Here is a 6000-nt window from a genome sequence, read left to right as displayed (position 1 = left end):
CTACTCTGAGTCCCTCCCGGATATCTGACCTTCTCACCCTATCTCTAAGTTAGTTGGTTAGATAACTAGTGTTGGCTAACTTTGAAGAAGGCTAATGTATTGATTCGTGACAATAACGCTGTCACAGTACTCATGATTGACACACACAAACACATTTGTGAGATAAAAAATAAAGATAATATTTATATCGAGACTGCAGCTCCAAGGAGAAGCTTTGTGGAACTATGCAGCGCTTTGTGAGTGTAAGAGTTTAGACTCCCTCAAATGGCTGCCACAGGAGGTTTAAGGATTCTGCAAACATGAATGAAAGAATCAAAGCAGCACTTCTGGTTTGTTTTTGATGAGGGAATAATATTATAACACGATAAGAAGCTAAAAACAAAAAATCGATCCTACATAACACCTCCCTTTAAAAAAGCACTGCTAATTTCTTTTTTCTCATTTTCACTCACCAATAGTAAATAAATAAGAGTAACTACTATTTCATTTGCACAAACTGTATTTTTGTTGGCAGTCTGCACAGCAGTGATACATCATAATGATCGCTGATAGTGGTGTCATGCTAATATCAGTATTTTCGTTTGTTTTTGTACTTGGGAGTGTTTATTGGCTTTGCCCCTATTAATCAGAAGCTATCACTTGTGGCTAATGGAGATAGATTATCAAGCGCAGAGACGTGACTGTCCCTGACAAAGCCTGCTTTCTGTGTGTGTTGCTTTGTGCTGCCGATATAACACAACTGTGTGACTGTCTGCTTGATGACTGGAGCCACCACTGTTTGTGTCACCTATGCTCGGCTAAGATGGTGAGGGTGTGTTTGTGGAAACACAGGGGTTAAACACAGTCATTTATTGCCATCTGTGTGTGCGTGTGTGCGTGTGTGTGTGTGTATAATTAGTTTAGACAATGCTTGCGCTCACTCTTCACATTTATTCCCTAAACACGCAAGGTTTTAAGAGCACCTGTTCAAGCTTCTTCTACATATCCCGAGGTAGGAAAGACTTCGCCTGACTTTAATTCCTCAGAGATTCCGTTACTATCTTTGCTGCACAGGGTAAGATACAAGCAAAATACTAATGTTATTTCTCTTCTGCTTACTTGAGGTGTGTCCTTGCAAAGCTTCCCGCGTTACCGCTTGTCCGTTTTGCATCATGGAAGGGGATTATTCAGTCCTGCAAAATTAGCATATTGAATAAAAAAAGAAAAAAAAAGAAAAAAAGAAAACGTAGCGAACTCAAAATCTCATTAATTCAACAGAAAAATGAATGTTTGTATTTGAGCAACAAACTGCGAATCATCCTTGGGTGCACACAATCCCCTGCAGATGTGCTCTCTTAAGGAAACACACACTTGTGTAAAGCCATTTTACTTTCATTAAGCGTCACTCAAAATAAATGAGAGCTCTCATTTTATTGGGTTCTGCCAGATTTGATTTGAGTGCCTCTCCAGCACAGAACCTCACATCAACAGGTGCATAGACACTTGGATATCCCTCATCCTGACACCAGCGATGAGAGAAAGAGAGGGTGAGCTCTACTTCACCCATTGCTCCTACTTCGCACTCCTGCTAAAACTTGCGCGTTCGCTCTAGCGGTCATTTATTTTTGTGCTGCAGGGATGAGGTGCAAAGACAATGTCATGTGGAACGTCAAATGAAGATTTGCACAGAGAAGACACTAAACCAGGGTTTTCCAAATCGTGGCCAACCACAATTACAACCACAATTCAGGAATGATACAAATTTGGCCAAAGTGGTAAGAAAAGATTTAAAAACATTTATGGTTGAATTTTTATTGTTCTTATCAATAATTAAATATAAATAATAATTAAAGACAAACTAAATCTTAAACAGAAAATGTTAACCACAACACAGTGTATACGGTAAGTTTTTATTACTCATGTGTATTGAGTATTTAGTTTATTGCTATGCAGGTACAAGTGAAAGTGTTACACTAAAGTTTTTATGGATTTAAATAAATTTGGTCCACAACGTTTCTAAACATGAAAAATGCGGCCCCTTTGGCAAAGAGTTTGGACGCCACTGCCTCAAACAGAATGAAAGTATTTCCATTTTTTAAAGATGTTCTAGTGTCTCACCAGTTGTAACAGTTTTATGTGCTGTGGTGTGTTATATTTAGTGTCGCTGTGGATTCTTTCCTGCAAGCAGTAAAATAGCCTTAAGTTTCTCCATTTGGAAATAATGTATTGCCGACGGTTTTGGATCATCTCTTTCAAAATGTTACCCCCCTCTGCTCATCCCCACAACCACAGGTGACCATGTCTCTTGGCTCCTCTCACTTTTCTGGAATTTTTCAAACTTTGCCAGGGGCGAGATTTAGCTTTCAGAGAGATGTTAGCTACACCTTAAACAGGCCATTCATACTTGCAATTAATCTGGCAACAAAGCTAAATTAAAAATAATTATGCTAAGAAGAGTGGTCGAAATTCCCCCATGGTATAAAAGAGTCATTGCCACACTTGATGGAAGATCTTGCAGCCAAAGGTGACACTGTCGGTTATTAGCTTTAGATTGAAACAACCTTTTTATACAGAACTAGAATGAAATGAATGGTTTCTTTACTTTGCTAAAGAAATTGTGTGTTCTTTTTTTAAAATTACTCAGGTTAGTTTTATCTGAAATTTAAAATATGTTTGTGGGCGTTGCATGGGGTTGTGCTTAGAGTGGAGACTCTTTATACAGAAGCTGCAGACTTTGATGTGGCCCTCCTGAGTTCGATTCCCATCCTGGGTCCCTTTGCCACATGTCTTTTCCCCTTCTCTCTGTCCTCTTCCTATCTGATTACAGTTGAATAACTAGCATCTGAAAAATACAACAAAAAAAATGTAAATATACAGCACTATATGCTTATTTTTGTGAATTTGTAAGCCAAAGCCACCCTAAATAGCAATGTGATGAACCTAGTTTCAGCTTTCATTTTCTGTTTTATGAAACTAACACCACCTGGACCTATCTCATTCCAGGATCCACCCAAAAATTGGTGATTCTAGAAGATGCAGTAATATAAAATAAGATTTAACTGTATTGAAGAGGCCTTAAGATGTCAATAGATTTACACACACTGGTTACACCAGGAGCATCTTGACAATGGGTAAAATCGCAGATAAAACACAATGTAACATATTTAAAAGTGCGAAGATTCTGCATCATCCGGCAGAGTACAGGCTGTCAAAATATCCATTTGACATTCTACTCATGGCTGCACAGAGAAGAAGCGTATTAAAAAGTTCTCCAACGTTGTTTGGATCACTAATGGTATTTTAAGGTCAGCTACAACAACAATCAAGTTTTCTTGTCTCTAAGCAAACAAAGTAATAATAATAATATATCTACAAAAAAAAACACAAAAAAAACAATCCCCTTATTTATTGTTCTGTTGTCTTCTTTCAGCTATTGATTGCCAGCTGTCTTGAGGGTATAGGCAGACTTAGTGATGACCTTTAAAATCTGTGTGTGTGCTGTAGATTGAGTATGTTTGTGCGTTATTACCTCCGTGTCCAACCTCAGCATGTGCTCTCTTTGTGTTCTGTCATGTTATCATATTTTCTCCTGTTCTCTTCATCGATTAGCTGTCATCAGGATGAAATGTGGACTTTTGTTTCTCGGAGTTAGCAAATATGCTCTCCCTCCTCACTTGTCTCACTCTGTTTCATTTTGTCTCCCTTTTGCTTGTCTGACTTATTTCTCAAATACAGGATTTCAAATGTCAATCTCTTCCGTCTTATCTCAATTTTCTTGGGCTTTTACACTCCTCTCTGTGAAATATTTAGTCACATTGGTTCTTTATTTTGTCTTTTGAACTGTAAAGTTGTTACAGGAGGCGGCATCACCTTTTTAGTGCACTTAACTGTTTGCCACTTTTTTCAGTTCCTCAAATCCTAGAGAGCAAATCTGACCTGCCACCACACATTTGCTATGCATGGCTTCACTTGTTTGTGTCTGCTTTTGCATGCCAGTGTGTGCACATGTCTTTTTCCCCTTTGCCTGCATGTTATTAATATTGCTGGTATGCATGGCGAAGCATGGGGCAGTTCTCTTACTGGGATGCTAAACAGTAGCAAAAAGGAAGGTTAACTAGGAAGGTCACCTGAGCATACCAAGGGAGATATCCATCACAGCAAAGCAATAAATTCCTGTGGACAGCGTGGTTATTTATTTTTATTTCTGTGCAAAAGAAGACAGTTTCTGCAGGTAAGCTGGCAGCCAGCCTGAGGGCAACTTGACACATCCACTGCAGACATTTTAAGGCGAACACAGAGTCCCGAAGTAAACAAACTGACTGGGCGAATCAGTTTGAAAAGTTGCTTGTTTGGTTGCTGGGACAAGATTTGCAGCCTTCCTAAATAAGAAGAAACTCAGTTGAAATTAGAGGAATTACGGACTCCGTTTTCTAATCTGCATCCTCTTACAGAGTTTTATTAGAAGCATAGAAAAGAAAGCATCTAAAGTCCTTTTCTAGTGCATACAATTTGTTTTGTCAAAGCAGTGGCTACAGCGTAGATAAGGCTACCAGGACTCTAGGGGGCGCCTTAAAAAGCGGCAAGAGGAAAAAAAAAAGATTTTCACCATTTTTTTTTTTTTAACTAGTAGGTGATAATATAATTTCCTAACATGAAAATTTCTGCACTGAATTAACTGCACATCAAAAAATATTATTACATCTAAAAATAATGATTCTTTGATTAGCTCCGCCCACTCCTTCTCTACTTGTTGGTTTGTTCCGGCCAGCGCCAATGATACGCTGGCCGGAACAAACCAACGGCGCTGGTTGCTACACCGCATGCGCCACTCTCCCCTCACCGCTCTGTTGGTCCTCACTGACATTCCCGCTGTTCGCTCTTTCCAAATGATTGGGTGAGTTTTGCTGCGGATATGTCTTCAGAAAGCATCATGTCGACATGATGCTTTCTGAAGACATATTCTCAGAGAGAATAAAAGAAGAGGAAAAACGTGACAAATGTGACAAAAATAGAGGTAAAGTAAAATAATGTGATGGAATTACCTGTTGGTTTAGTTATTTAGCAGAGTGTAGTGTAGCAGCTAGGTTTGCTAGCCAAACAATAAGCTAGGCAATATACAGCCTAGCAAATTTGTTTTATTGCTTTCAACTGTCAAGTCAAACTCTACATTTTATGATAGTTAACACACAAGCCTAAATAGCAGGACTCGTAATTAAAGTGACACTTTTTGTTTTTTCATTAGGCTGCAACTGTGCCAAAACATTTAAAACGTGAAGCAAAACAAATATTGCCTTCTTACAACACAACTTGCAAGCAATGCAACACCATTGCTGGTCACTGATCTCAGTATCTTTAAGCAGGTTAAAGCAATCAAGACAAGTCAACTGTGTGAGCTCATTTCATAACAGTACGCATTATTGTCAGCTTGGCATCATTATAACATTCCCATATACTATTGAAGTGCATTTCTTCACTGCATCTCAGAAAAAAAATCGCTTTGTGTTTTACATGTACAGTGAACATAGGACATTTCTTATGTTTTTATTTTTATTTCTGGACTCATACTCTTCTTTTTCTCGTCAGATGCATTATTTAAATCACATCCCTGGACCTTCTGCAGCACCACAAAGCGCTCTTCCTGTTGTCTCCCCCTCCCAGGAGCAGCATCAAGTGTTCACTCATCGATCAGAGATGTCTGCTGCATCAACTGACCCTGGTGATTGGGTATATCCTGTTAGTGATCAGGTCAGAATACTTTTGGTTTGCTTATAATTTGTGTTTTGGTGAACATTTTGTTTGACACATGGGAAAGGGGACACCACACAGAGTCTTGTGTAGGTGTATTTTTTTGATCTTTTGCGCATTTATTGTTAAGTTGCATTGTTTTGTAATGTTGATCAAGAAAGATGAAAAAGGGAGCTGTCTGTTAATGAAGTAATGTAAGGCTATAATATTACATGCAGTTGTACTGTAATATCAAATGGTAAGAACCCCTGTGGAGCCAGTAAAGTTGCTTAGAGT

General features: G+C 38.7%; 1 long non-coding RNA gene across 2 annotated transcripts in view; it reads left to right on the top strand.

Annotated features, from left to right (window-relative positions):
* The first annotated feature begins 4807 nt into the window (after nt 1–4807).
* The window catches only part of LOC107836202 (uncharacterized), a 39202-nt gene continuing 38009 nt past the window's right edge, over nt 4808–6000 (top strand). For both annotated transcript variants that reach the window (XR_001662068.1, XR_001662069.1), the window contains exons 1-2: nt 4808–4993; nt 5563–5724. This is a non-coding gene — a long non-coding RNA (uncharacterized LOC107836202). The remainder of the gene's footprint in view (nt 4994–5562; nt 5725–6000) is intronic.

Source organism: Poecilia formosa, unplaced genomic scaffold, assembly GCF_000485575.1.
Source record: "Poecilia formosa unplaced genomic scaffold, Poecilia_formosa-5.1.2 Scaffold44, whole genome shotgun sequence".
Classification (NCBI taxonomy): domain Eukaryota; kingdom Metazoa; phylum Chordata; class Actinopteri; order Cyprinodontiformes; family Poeciliidae; genus Poecilia; species Poecilia formosa.
Note: the sequence above shows the minus strand (reverse complement) of the source record. Positions and strands in the feature narration are given on the sequence as shown.